This window comes from Ursus maritimus, unplaced genomic scaffold, assembly GCF_017311325.1.
Source record: "Ursus maritimus isolate PB19 unplaced genomic scaffold, ASM1731132v1 scaffold_15, whole genome shotgun sequence".
Taxonomy (NCBI): Eukaryota; Metazoa; Chordata; class Mammalia; order Carnivora; family Ursidae; genus Ursus; species Ursus maritimus.
Window position 1 is genome coordinate 34351653 of NW_024423897.1, and position 15025 is coordinate 34366677.

At 42.6% G+C, this 15025-nt stretch overlaps 1 non-coding gene across 1 annotated transcript; it reads right to left on the reverse strand.

Annotated features, from left to right (window-relative positions):
- Window positions 1-8276: 8276 nt before the first annotated feature.
- Window positions 8277-8379, reverse strand: LOC121102806. Its single transcript, XR_005834925.1, has one exon. It is a non-coding gene; the product is annotated as a U6 spliceosomal RNA (small nuclear RNA).
- Window positions 8380-15025: the final 6646 nt, after the last annotated feature.

Here is a 15025-nt window from a genome sequence, read left to right on the forward strand (position 1 = left end):
TATTTTATAATAATGTAAATATTACAAGTAGTATTTTATTTTTTAAATTTATTTGTTTGTTTGTTTACTTTTGAGAGAGCGAGAGAGTGCAAGCAGGGAAAGGGAGGGACAGAGGGAGAGAGAGAGAATCTCAAGTAGGCTCCACACTCAGCACAGAGCCCGATGTGGGGCTTGATCCCAGGACCCCGGGATCATAACCTGAGCCTAAATCAAGAGTCAGACGTTCAAATGACTGAGCCACCCAGGTGTTTCTAAATAATATTTTAAATACAAAGACTTCCTTTCAAAAGTGAAAAAAATCTATTGTATTTCTATATCTTAGTAACAAAAAAATTAGAAAATGAAATTTATAAAATACCATTTATAATAGCATCAGACACCTAAAAATAAACATTTTTAATTTATTCTCTATACTTACAAAGTTCTCTATACTTACAAACCACAAAACACTGCTGAGAAAAATTCTAAAACAATGGAGAGATATACCATGTTCAAGGACTGACGGATTCATTATTACTAAGATATCTATTCTCCCCAAATTAATCTATAGTTTAAAATAATCTCAATCAGAATCTTAGGTTTTTTTCAGATTTTAAGACACTATACGGTTGAATTAAGATATTATGTTGACCTGAAGGAAAGCTTCTGTTCATAAAAGAAATCACTAAAGTGAAACAAGGCAAGCTACTAACTATGAGAACAAATTCACAATACATGGGTCTATACAGGGATTCATTTCCAGAATATATAAAGAAGTTCTATAAATCAATAACTTAAAAATAAGCCAATTAAAAAGAAGGGAAAGCTTTAAACACAATCTTCCAACAGAAGGTACAGAATAGCCAACAAGCACATGCAAAGGTGTTTAACACTGGAGGTTATCAGGAAAATATCAATTAAAGCCATAATGAGATACCACTATCTAGCTAAAATTAGAGTGACCATATCAAGTGTTGGTGAGGATATGAAGCAGTTGGAATTCTCACACATTGCTTATGGGACTGTAAACATACCATCACTTTGGAAAACAATTTGGCAAGTTTTTATAAGGTTCAACATACCCTACCTTATGATGTCATTCCACTCCTAGGAATATACTTAAGAGAAATGAAAACATATGCCTACAAAAAAGACTTGTATACAAATGTTCACAGAAGCTTTATTCGTAACTGCTGAAACAACTGTCAACAAACCAGATGTCCACCAAAAAGAATAAGTCAACTGTGGTAAATCCATACAGTGGATTTCTAGGCAGCAATGGAAGAAGAAGAAGAAGAAGGAGAAGGAGAAGGAGAAGGAGAAGGAGAAGGAGAAGAAGGAGAAGGAGAAGGAGAAGAAGGGGAGGAGGAGGAGGAGGAGGAGGAGGAGGAGGAGGAGGAGGAGGAGGAGGGAGAGGGAGAGGGAGAAGGAGAAGGAGAAGGAGAAGGAGAAGGAGAAGGAGAAGGAGAAGAAGGGGAGAAGGAGCAGGAGGAAGAAGAAGAAGGGGGAGGAGGACAAAGAGGAGGAGGAGGATGGGGGAGGAGGAGGAGGGAGGGAGGTGGGGGAGGAGAGAGGGAGGTGGGAGAGGAGGGGGAGAACAACAACAACAACAACAACTAAAGATACCAAAAACAATATAGATGAATACACTGAGTAACAGAACCTAGAGGCAAAAGAGTATACACCATCTGATTCCATTTATATTAAGACCAGGTACAGACCAAATTAATATATGATGATAGAAATCAGAACAGGGGTTGCCTCTGGGGGAATAAGGGAATGGACTAGGAAGTGGCACCAAACACCTTTCAGGAAAATGAAAATTAATGGCTACAAAGGAGTACATACATTTATCAAAACTCATTGAACTATACGTTTAGATCTGGGCATTTTGTTGTGTGTAAAATATTTCCTCAATAAAGGAAAGAGGGAAAAGAAAACAAAATCCTGTGCAAAAACACTTAACCATATGAAAAAATACAGATACACTAAAATGTAGGCTCCATTCTGTATCCAGATCACCAATTTCTTATAAAAACATGACTTCATGTGGGGGCGCCCGGGTGGTTCACTCAGTTAAGCATCTGCCTTGGGCTCAGGTCATAATCTCCGGGTCCTGGGATCAAGCCCAGCAGGGGAGCCTGCTTCTCCCTCTCCCTCTGGCACCCCCTCACTCATGCACTCCCTCTCTCTCTCTCTCGCTCAAATAAATAAAATCTTAAAAAAAATTTTAAAAATGACTTCATGATGCAAGGAAGCAAGTACAAAAAAGTAGCATAAAATCAAGCAAATTATCAAAGTTTTACTTTAAAAAACAGACACACATAGCACTGTGTATTTGTAAGACTGATGAATCACAGACCTGTACCCCTGAAACAAATAATATATGTTAATAATAAAAAAAAGAAAAAAAAGAAAACCAGACACACACAGAACAGGATTCTCCAAAAGACACCTTTTTACACAACCTGAGCGGTTCCTCCTTTAGCATCTATGTTTACGGCCAGCCAGCCCCAGGAAAGTTTCTTAACATTTTCACCATAGTGAAATCTAGTTCCAGTGATTAGTCTCAAAGATAATGAGTAGCAACTGATGGACACGGCTGGGCTCTGGAGCCAGGCAAACCTAAATTCAAAGCCTGTGTGTGCCTGAGTTGCTCTGAGTTGGACCAGAAGCTGTCTCTCTGGGCCTCCATTTCTTCATCAGTAAAATGGAGAAAGGTTTGTTCTGAACTTTAAAGTAGATAACATATGGGAAGCACTTATTGCCTGGCACATAGACAACTCTCAAACTAGTGGCTGCCATTATTACTAATGGGGGGCAGGTAGCCTGAGGAAAGGTGGTGGAAGTAGGCGGGAGCTCAAGTTTTCAGAAGGGAGGTGTTTGTTTTGCTGAGCAACCGACCCCTATGTTATGTTGGCTGATGTCTGAACCTCGGAGGGTACTTTTATATTAATGGAACCACCATATCCTCCCTCATTTTATGATCCCAGAGATCTGATTCTGGGTTGGCCCCCTAGCACCCACAAAACGAACAACCACACAAACAACAGGCTCAGAATGACTACCTGGGTTTTCCATAATGTGGACACGGTTCAATATATAGCTTTTAAGGAAAACAGAAACTGCCGCAAGGTGACTTCAAATCCCATTCCTTCAAAAGAACATAATTATAGGAATAGTGGACTGGCTTTCAGATCACTTTTTTAAACATGAGTTTAGTACCTCGGGGTTTTCCCTAATCAAGATCCTATCTGTACAGTCTTCCTACTCTGTTCCTGTGAAAACAAGCATATCTGCTTCCTTAGTTTTCCTGTAGAATTTGAAGATAGTCCCAATAGAGATTATATATTATCTGGGTCCAAAATAGGATTTCTGTGGCTTCACACTGTTGTCATCATATCACATCAGAGAATCTCAGAATTGTAAGGGATCTCTTTGAAGATCACACCACCTCTTTCACAGCTCCGCCTACTGAGAATCTGTGGTTCGCTCTATCATTTCCATTGACTTGAACTTCATTACCTCGAAAGGTTCCTTAATTCATGGTTGGAGAGTTCAAATTGGAGAGTTCTTTCTTCTGATGAAATAAAATCTCCCTTTCATATATTCCCTCCGGATTCCTTCCCCACCCTTGGAAGAAAAACAGGACTGATGCACTTGCCCTTCACATGGTAGGTCTTCCCCCACTTCTGGAGCAGCCAGCAACTTCCCTGACCACACCATCCAACCAGGATGTTCCTTATCGTTACCTACTTATGCCCTTGCTGTTTCCTTCAATGTGCTTATCAAAATTAGCTATTATTTTTCTGTATGTCTTTTTTATAAGAGAATGTTAGCTCTCAGAAGGGCCACACTGAGCTATCTTCATTATGGCTGCCCTAGCAGCACCTGACACTGACCCTGGCACATCACGGGTACTCAGTGGACACTGAATACCTGAGTACATGTCTTCAGATATTTTTAAATAGCTCATATTACCTCCTTGCTTTCTGTGACCTGACCATATATCTTTATTCCTTCTGAGAGTTTTCAAAGTGCAAAGGCCAGAGAGCAAGCGGGTAACAAATCTCTGTAAAGGAGACTGGCGTAAAGAAGTGGGAAGTGGTGAGGTTGTGGAACTGGCCAGAGTACGTGCTTTGCCCAAAGGCACTCAAATTCGAGAAAATTTTAACCACTAGGATTACTGACTATAACATGTCTGTGGCTGGATTGGGCCTGCAGGCCACCATTTTACAAGCCCTCTTTCAACCCTTCTTTCTTGATTATGGTTTCCAGAGCCCTCATCTTCCTTCCTTGGGAATATTCTAGTAGGTCAGTATCCCCTCTTGAAGTTTGCTTGATTGACCAGGAAGTCACAGCACATGGGGCAGAGCACATGGGACTGTTACCTTCTGTGGTGTGGATAGAAAACCACTCTCAGAGCAGCCCAGGAGGCTTGAGGTCTCTCAGCAGATGTCCCACATTGTTGTTGGCTCCAATTGAGTTTGTAGTCAATACGTCTTTTTTTACCATGAGCTGCTGACAAGCCACTTAATGATAATAATATTTATGCAACAGCCTAAACAAAGGTCTCTGGCCTTGGAAGAATTCAGGCCATATACACTTCTTGATGATGTTTTCTTTCCACACAAGTCCCGACAAGAAGAACAGGATTCCCCAATCGCTCTGATCTCTCACAGACAGATGAGGCCTAAGCAACCAATCGAATCACAAAGGAATAATCCAGTCAGTTGCTCTTCCTGACCAAGGTAATTAAACTAGATCAACAGACCTGGTTGCATACTAAAATCATCACTGGCCCCATCCCTGGAGATTCTGACTAAGTCTGCAGCACCAGGAGTCTGTATTGTCAACAAGTCCCCTAGATGATGTAGCACATCTAAGAGCCCAAATCTGGGGACCACTGTCCAGCCTAACAGGATCAGTATCACTTGCAAAGTCTTCAAAACTCTGGAAGTGAGGCCCTCTCAGTGACAAACATATCCTAAAATTTGAAAGCCACCTATCTAGATCAGGGTTGACAAACTTTTTTTACTAAAGAGCCAGATAGTAAATATTTTATGCTTTGTGGGGCGAGAGGCAAAATTAAAGATATTATGCTGGTACTTATATAACTGTTTAAAATGTAGCCATTTGTTATAGGTTAAATTGTATCCCGTCCTCCCCCTCTCCAGAGAAAATATGTTGACGTCCTAATCTCTAGCACATCAGAATGTGGCCTCTAGCACCTCAGAATGTGGCCTTGTTTGGAACAAGGATCTTTGAGAAATAATCAAGTTAAGATGATATTATTAGGACAGCCCTAATCCAATGTGGCTGGTGTCCTTATAAAAAGGGGAAATGTGGACATAGAGAGAAACACAAAGGAGAATGTTATCTACAAGCCAAGGAATGCCTGAGGCTCCCATAAGCTAGGAGTAAGGCATAGAACATGTCCTCCCTCACAGCCCTGAGGAGGAACCAACCATGCTGACACCTTGGTTTTGGACTTAGCCTCCATACATGCGAGATAATAGATCTGTATGGCAGCCCTAGAAAACGAAAACACCATTTAAAATGGAAAAAGAAGTCTTAGCCCAAGGGCCATATAAAAACAAGAAGGCAGATGTGGCCCATGGACCATATTTAGACTATGCCCAACCATGACGACGATGGCTCAACATCCTGTCAATCAACCCACTGTTCATAATCTCATAGTAGACCCAGTCTGAGGTCCCCAAATCCAACTCAAAAAATACCTCTTTGGAGAGGTTTTCCCTAATCTCTATAATGTTAACTGTGCACTTCAAGGGTCTTGCCAGCCTTGCTCACTGCTACATTCTTAGAACCTGACACGTATCAACTTCCAATAAATATTAAATGAATGGGTGAATTTAAGACAGATAATCACAAGATCAGTTTTCAGAGAGGCAACTTAAAGCCATGGGGTATCACTGATTGCCTGAAGTGACACGGCAGAAAACCCAGGATTAAAATCCACTTACAGTCCTTTTATTGTGCCACTCCACCTCTTAAACATACCCAAGCCTGTCCTGAAACAATGGCACTTAAGACACACCACGCTATCCATATTTTATCATGACAGGTTCCCAAATAAAAAGGGATGTTAGGAACTTAGCTGTGGTTAACACCTGGCCATCAGGCAGCCACAGGCAGGCTGAGCAGGGGGCACACCAGAACATTTACTGAGGAAAACTCTGTGGTACACCTTTACCAAGGCTACCTAGCTCCCATCCTCTTTTTAAGTCACACCTCGATTTCACTTTGGGAAATTAGTTCTCTTCCAGCACGTAACCGTGGCAGGAAGTAATTCTTAGAGTCTGCCTTCCAACCACAAAGAAAATGACCAAGCCATACAATACCTGCCCACGGATACAGTCAGGGGCCTGTACACAGCCTAAGCTCACCTGATGGGACACCATCTCCCAGACTTTGTAAGTCCCAAGTGACAGGGGACATAGCATATTAGTTATTGACTGCTGCATAGCAAATAGCCACAAAATTAGCATCTTAAATCGATGTGCGTTTATTTGTTCACAGTTCTGTAGGTCAAACTTTGGGGATGCCGTGGCTGTGCTCTTTGCTCACAGTCTGTGATGGCTAATTTTATATGTCAACTTGACGGGGCTAAGGGATGCCCACATCAATGGTAAAATATTATTTCTGGGTGTGTCTGTGAGGGTGTTCCCGGAAAAAGATTAGCATCTGAATCGGTGAGTAAAGGAGCTAGCCCTCACCAACCTAGGAAGGCATCATCCAACTGTGGGCCTGAAGAGAACAGAAAGGTGGAGGAAGGGCAAATCTGCTCTCTGCTTAAGCATGGACATCCATCTTCTCCTTCCCTTGGACATCAGTTCTCCTGGTTCTTGGGCCTTCACACTTGGACTAGCATCTACACTATCAGCCTCCTGATTCTCAAGCCTTAGGACTCAGACGATATTACACCATTGGCTTTCCTGGTTCTCTAGCTTGCAGATGGCAGCTCATAGTACTTCTCAGCCTCTATAATCATGCAAGACAATTCCTATAATAAACCTTATTATAAATAATAAATATATATGTGTATATATGAAATATATATATATATATATATATATGAAATAAACCTCTTATGTATACACATATATATTGGTTCTGTTTCTCTGGAGAACCCCGATTAATACAAGATCTCAAAGATGTTGGCTGGCTGCGTTCCCATCTGACACCTCTTCCAAGCTCATTCCTGTTACTAGAATTCAGTTCTCTGCAGGTGCAGGGCTGAGTTCCTTGTTTCCTATTTAGCTGTTGGCCAGGGGTCACTTTCAGCTCCTTGCAGCTATTCTGTGGTCGTGGCATAGGGACCCCTCCATCTTCAAAGCCAGCAATGGTACATAGCATCTTTCCGATGTTTCGAACTTCTCTGACTTCCCTTTCTGCCCTCCTCTTCTGCTTTAAAGAGCTCATATGATTAGACCAGGCCCATCCTGATCATCCCCATATGTTAAGGTTGACTGATTTGGACTTTATAACCAGAAAATCCTTTCACATGAGTACATAGGTTTGTGTTCTACCAAGTAACCAGGGACAGGAATCTTGGGTCCTCTGTAGAATGCTGCTACCTAGAGGTCATCTTCATTGCAGAGGCAACAGTGGTGGTCATGTCCCAGCCACTCAGTTCCTGCTGGGAGACAGAGACAGTTGCTGTGTTTCCCACGTCCTGCTTCTTGGGCTTATGGTGCTGCCTTGGTTTCTATCATTCCCAAGCTTAGCCTCCCAGCCTGTCATCAAACTTGGTAACTCCTAATATAAACAAATAAATCTCCACTTACCTGACATTGGCCCAAACTGCCTTCTGTTGCAATCAAGAACCTGTCTCAAGCTCCAGAAGATGCCCAGCAACCCACCACAAAACAGGGCTTCTTATGGAAGGGGAGTGTGATAGGGTAGGAAAGATCCATGGGCAGCTTTGTCAAACCACATATGCCCATCCCCATAAGTCTGACATGCTGGTTTAAAATACCAGAGTTCTGGGGGCACCTGGGTGGCACAGTTGTTAAGCGTCTGCCTTCAGCTCAGGGCGTGATCCCGGTGTTCCCGGATCGAGTCCCACATTGGGCTCCTCCGCTGGGAGCCTGCTTCTTCCTCTCCCACTCCCCTGCTGTGTTCCCTCTCTCACTGGCTGTCTCTCTGTCACATAAATAGATAAAATCTTAAAATAAAATAAAATAAAATAAAATAAAATAAAATAAAATAAAATACCAGAGTTCTATTAAACCATAGAAAAGCAACAACTATTTGCTTGTTTATTTAATGTTTTAAATATGGAACACCTCACAAATTTGTGTGTCAGCCTTGCACAAGGGTCATGCCAATCTCCTGTATTCTTTCATTTATTTAATTTTTTTAGACTTTATTTATTTGACACAGACAGTGAGTGAGAGAGAGAGAGAGAGAGAGGGAGGGAGGGAGGGAGGGAGCGCATAAGCAGAGGGAGCAGCAGAGGGAGAGGGGAAAGCAGACTTCCCGCTGACGAGGGAGCCCCATGTGGGACTTGATCCCAGGACCCCGAGATCATGACCTGAGCCGAAGGCAGACGACGCCCAGGTGCCCTTGTAGTCTTTCATTTAAACAAAGCAGTCAGTGGTCTATATGGTAAACAATAAATTAAGTGGTCAGACTGAACAAAGACATGTTCGAAATTTTTTAGGGAATAGACTAGACAGAAGCTGAAATTGAACAATCTGACACTAGTTGGAAAGTGAAAAATCTGTCAAAAAATCTTTTGACCTCATATAGTTTTGTACTAAATTTAAATTCACGTTTTCCTAAAGCGAACAAATTCTTCCCAAAGACTCAGCCAGACCACACAGGCCTCGAGGTTCAGGTTTCATTACAGAGCTTGCAAGCGTGGTCACCTCTCAGTATAAGAGCTAATATGCGCACAGGGCTGCTAGAGGGGCTTCCATGGAAGCTTTCATGTATCCACGTAGCCCTTTCCAGGTCAAAGTTTCCGCCCTGGGATTTTGGTGTTCTATGGGGTGGAAAGACTTGGTCAATTCATTTGGATCTGGTCATAAGAGCCCAATCTGCGACCTTCCAACCTAGGTTTTTCTGACCCTAGACAAATCCAAAAAGCGTAACTGCCCCAGACTAGCCAGGGTGATTGGCCTAGGTACCAGTGGGTAAGCAGTCCAGACAGCATAGAAAAGGAGACGAAGCCACCCCGTCCTGCCCTGAACCTTGATTTTGCTTAGAGATGGCAACATTTATGTGGAAAAATGTGTCTGCGCCGGGCTCCGTGAGCAGCACGGGGGCAGCTCTTTCCTCCTTTGTTGAACTGAGCTTGGAAAAAGCACCTCGGAGTGCGGAATGGCTGGCACTGGGCAGAACGTGCTGGATGTTTCCACAGTCTACTCCAACATAAACGGACCAGGCTTACTAGTTCGTGAAGAGCCAGGAACTCCCCTGCTCGGGGAAGACAAAGGCCACGGCCAGGGAAATCAGGAAACAGACCAAGTGCACACTTTGTGCCCATCTTCCTCCGCTCCCTCCCCGCACATATCCAGGGCTCTCGCTTTCCTCTGCATGGTTTCACATACCCCAGAATGTGGTGCTTAGCGTTCAGCTCCAGGATGTGGTGCTCTGTACCTCTCAGGCATCCTTGGTTTTTAGGCGCAGGTGGGGAAAGTGACGGAGACATTTCCTACTCTGAGCTCTCGATTACCAGATGCAAAGGGCATTTGAGCAGCACAGACATAGCATTCAGACTCTGGAGCCTGATGGCCGGATTTGAATCTAGCTACATCACTGTATTTGTCAGGAAAGTGCTATATTTAACAACATAAACCCAAATCTCAGGACAACACAAAGCACAGGTTACTGCTCACTCAGCTCACTTTCCCATGTGCTTTGTAGGCTCTGCTCCACGCAGGGCTCAGGCTCACTGCATCCATGGCCTCATCCAGGGCCCTGGAGTTAGCAAGTCAGGGAAGAGCGATCATGGTCTGGAGATGTGTCTCACTCTCACCCACTAGCCACAGACCAGCACTCAGTTACACAGTTTCACCCGCCTACAAGGGAGGCTGGGAAATGCAGTGTAGCTGTGCCCACAGGAAGATGGAAAATGGTTTGGTGAACAACTACCCAGTCTCTGCCATAGCTACTTACTTAAGAAAGTTTCTGTGTTATAGGTTTTAACTTCTTTCCCTGTCAATTGTGTGTCAGGATCCTCCAGAGAAACAAAATGTATGTGTGACTATGTGAGTGAGTGTGTGTGTGTGTGTGTGTGTGTCTGTCACATATAGAGACAGAGACAGAAAAACTGACTTTAAGAAACTGGCTCACATGACTGTTGAAGCTGGCAAGTCCAAAATCTATAGGACAGATGTGCAGGCAAAAGTTTATCTAGGCTTGAGTTTGAATCTGAGGGCAGTCTGGAGGCAAAATTCCTCCTTCAACTGATTGGATGAGGCCCACACATTATGGAGGTACTCTGCTTCCAAGTCTACTGATTTAAATTTAACCTCATCCGAAAAGCACCTTCAAAGAGGTATCTAGACTAGTGTGTGACCAAATATTTGGGCACCATGGCCTAACAAGCTAATACATAATGTTAACCATTATAATGGGTATGATAAATTAGCATAATAAAGCATCCAGGACCATGTCTGGCACCTAGAAAGGTCTCTGTAAACATGAGTTTACCGGCACTACTGTTATATTATCATCACTACTAATGCCTGAGGCCTGAACACAATCCCATAGCACTACCATCTCCTTACTACTCCCCTCAACGACCCCAGTGAACCAACTAGGGAGTTATTGACCTATAAAGGGCTTATCTTACTTAGACAAATATTTTCCTCATTTTCTTTTCAAAGCATTTTCCCATCTACTATTTCATTCAGTTATTCACTCAAACTTATGAGGCAGGTAAGGTGAAATTATTCCTACCATTCTTACTTCCAGTTGAGGGTTAGAGAGGATGGCTGCCCTCCCACCCACCCTTCCTAATCTGTGCCCTATCCCATCCTCCAGATTCTGTTTCAGGAGAGCCACCCCTGTCCTGTGTGAAAGGTGCCTTTCTTCTTGGGGCGCCGGGGTGGCTCAGTCGTTAAGCATCTGCCTTCGGCTCAGGGCATGGTCCCGGCGTTCTGGGATCGAGCCCCATGTCGGGCTCCTCCGCTGGGAGCCTGCTTCTTCCTCTCCCACTCCCCCTGCTTGTGTTCCCTCTCTCGCTGGCTCTCTCTCTGTGTCAAATAAATAAAATCTTTAAAAAAAGAAAAAAAGAAAAAAGAAAGGTGCCTTCCTTCTAACCTGATCTAAAATTCATTATATATTATATTCCCATAGAAGTAATAATGTAACAAGTGTTGGGTAGGATTAATCAAAATATTCCTATTAATACTACACTTCAGGTATTCCATGAATTGAATGGGTATTTATACACAGATCTCAGGGAACCTAATTCACTATTTACAACATTTAAACTATTACTTCCACGGAAAAACTAGCCCCACAACTCAAGAAATCAGCATTTGAATGAATTTTGGGATATGACTGTTTGCAAGAGGGGATTTTCTGCATGAGTGGAGATACCAGTACTGGTCTAGGCACTGCTGAGAGCCACTTAGAGGTTGTCTTTGGTCTCCTATCCATCCCCTGTGTTCTGGGGCTCACCCTTCTGCGACCACTCTGTTTTCTTCATCATTGTTTATACTAATTAAATAGGACAGAAGCAGAAGACAAAAGTCTAGGTGTCTGACTTGGCTCTGCCCTAACCAGTTACATGACCTCAGAAAAGTCTTTTTACTTCGGCTTCCTTGACTACAAATCATAGGGGTTTCATGAACTCATGGTAGGTTGCCTACCAGCTACATTTTTCAGTCTACTCTGTGTCACCCTTGCACAGGGTCTGATATCTGGCTGATAACCTAGACTTACAAAGTTCGGCTTCCTCTCGTCCTACATAGTGGTTCTGAAGTCTCAAAAAGGGATCCTAATGACCCCAAAGCCTTCAACACACAAAGGACTCTACTGCTAATGGTGGGAGTTCAGGCACAGAGCCACTCTGCTAGGCCCTAGCCATTGTCCCCTAAATCCTATACATTGGGAAACAGCACATTCTCCACTCTCTCACCAGTCAGCCTGGGGTTATGTACCCAGCCACCCAAGGTTAGACAGAGAACGTTTACACAGGCTGAAATGATCAGAGTAACTGAAGCCCTGAGGAGTTCAGTTGGACAGAATCATTCAATCGCAGATATTGCCCCTCAAAACCCAAATCCCTTAGAGAGCAAATTATTTCAGCTGCCTGAGCTGGTGCACTTTTCAGTGCAGTTGGTATAGAGCCTCCGTACCCGTGAAAAGCACGATCCTCTCTCCCCAAGGACATTGGTGACCCCCACAGAACCTTTTCTCCCTGACCTGCATGCTGGCCAATCATGCTCTTCTGAAACTAGATACTGTGAGGCCAGACCCATGCATAGCAAAAGAGGCCACCCAGCTCATTAATCCAAAGAAAGGATAGCTTTACACAGGGCACATAGCGTTCCACTCAGCCCATAATGCCCGCATGTGTCTGGGGGCGGCATTGCTGTTAAACATCCAAGACAAATCTAAGCCTGCTGGGCAGTCCACTTTTGTCAACTCTGAGCAAGATAAGGCACACAGTGTAGTATAACACAGACCTAATGGTTCTGAGACCTAGGGTTTGGCCCAGTTTCTGTAACTTGCTTAATAGGTGACCTTGGACAAGTCATTTAAATTTTGTGGGACCTTCTGGCTCTAGGAGTCTATCAACAGAACCACATATAACCACGGAGTTATGACATTCTTCACTTTTATTATTTTCTCTCCAAAAGAAGGTGGCTAAAAAATGAAAGAAAACAAACATCAGATACCTCTGACATACCAGGATAGTCTTTCAATCCCCCTATTAACCCAATGAGACAAGTATTATTGTCATTATTTTACAGATGAGGAGGTTTAGTAAATGCTATGAGCTGACTTTTGCCTCCCCAAAATACATAAGTTGAAACCCTAACCCCCAGTGTGACTATATCTGGAGATAGAATCTTCAGAGGAGGTAGTTAAGGTTAAACGAGGTCATTAGGTAGGGACCTAATCCCATAGGACTGGTGGACTTGTAAGAAGAGGGAGAGAGCCCTTCCCCTACCACATGCACAGAAGAAAGGCCAGGTGAGGGCACAGTGAGACAGCACCTGGCACAGCATGTGCTCAAAAAATATATTTGACTGATGGCTTCCTGACATTCATTTAAACCTGAAAAGTGAACTTGAACCTCCAGTCTCTGGGCTCAGGAAGTTTGAAAATGGTTTTAAATGTCCTATTACTTAATGAAAACTTCAATTTTAAGAATAAAAGACATAAACCATTCAACTAGAACTGGACAATTACAAATTTCTGAAATAATTTTTGTTTTTTTATTGCCCACCAATTTTAAGTCAAAACTTTCTCTGACACTAGTTCCAGGGTGACACTGCCATTAACACTGCAGTAATCAACACAAAGTAGACTTTACTGGTTGACTCTTCTGCCCTCATTTCTTCTATTTATTTTTATCACAGTCTCCTCTGGTCAGGGTAGAAAATAATCCAGGTTATCATTTATGTTATAATACATAAAACTGATATACCTAAATGTCCTGACCAACCTCCAAGATTGCTGAGATGAAAAAAGGTACAAAATGGTGTTCATTAAACATTACCACCTATTTTTTAAATGGAAAAAATCACACACACATAAGTATTCATGCACGTACATATGTATGTATTTGCCTGGACCTGCACAAAATATCCTTGAAAGGATTCACCAAAAACACTGGTAACATTGGTTTTCTCTGAGGAGCAGAACTTGAAGGACTGAAAGAGGGAGGGAAGAGAGGCTTTAAAATATGTTTGTGTGGTTTCTTAAAATTATTATTTACTATTCCATTGAGGTAAAATGTGCAAATCTTAAGTGAATAGCTCAATGAATTTTTACATATGTATCCACCCGTATAAACATACCCTGATCAAAATACAGAATACTTCCAGAACCCCAGAAGATAACCCTGCTCCTACCTAGTCAATACCCAGCCCCCAAAGATAAACACAGATCACAGCATAAATGGATTCACACAGTATGTAACCTTTTGTGTCTGACTTCTTTCATTGGATTTTTTGTCGATGAGATTCATGCATGTTACTTTTCATGTGGCAGTTCTTTTTCATTACCATATAGTATTCCATCATGTAAATGAATATATCACAGTTTGTATATCTACAACCACTGATGGACACTGAGTTGTTTTCAGTGTGGGAATATAATGAATCAAAGCTTCTGGGAGTATTCTGGTAGTATTCAAGGAGTCTCCTGGTGGTCTTATAAGTACTCATTTCTGAGGAATTGCTAGGTCACAAGGTAAAGGTATTTCAGCATTAGCAGATATTTCCAAGCAGCTTTTCCAAGTGTTTGTACCAATTTACACTCCCATCTTCTGTGTATGAGCATTCCAGTTAGCTGCTTCACATCACTGTCAACATTTGGTATTGTCAAAGGGAGACAATTAGCAAGAATCTATATACAGAGAGATATCTACGTATCCTTCTACAACTTTTGATTTTTTTTTTTAAAGATTTATTTTAGAAAGACAGAGCACATGCACGAGAGTAAGTGGGGGGTGATGAGGGAGAGAATCTTCAAGCAGATTCCCCGCTGAGCAGGGAGCCCCACACAGGGATCAATCCCATGACCCTGAGATCATGACCTGAGCTGAAACAAAGAGCTGGTCACTTAACCAACTGAGCCACCCAGATGCCCCAGCAACTTCTCATTTTAAACCATCTGTACATATTGCCTATTCATAACTAAATAAATAAAATTGTAACTTAACAAAAATGAAAGACATAAGCTGACAAAAGTTATTTATCTTTCCTTAATAGAGATGAATGGCTAGGAACTCTCCAGATAATCAATACAGAAAGGGAACCAAGGACCCTGTGACTTGCACTCTGTAAGTGGTGCTGGGAATTTCATGGAGTTGCCAGCCTGAGAAAGAGGC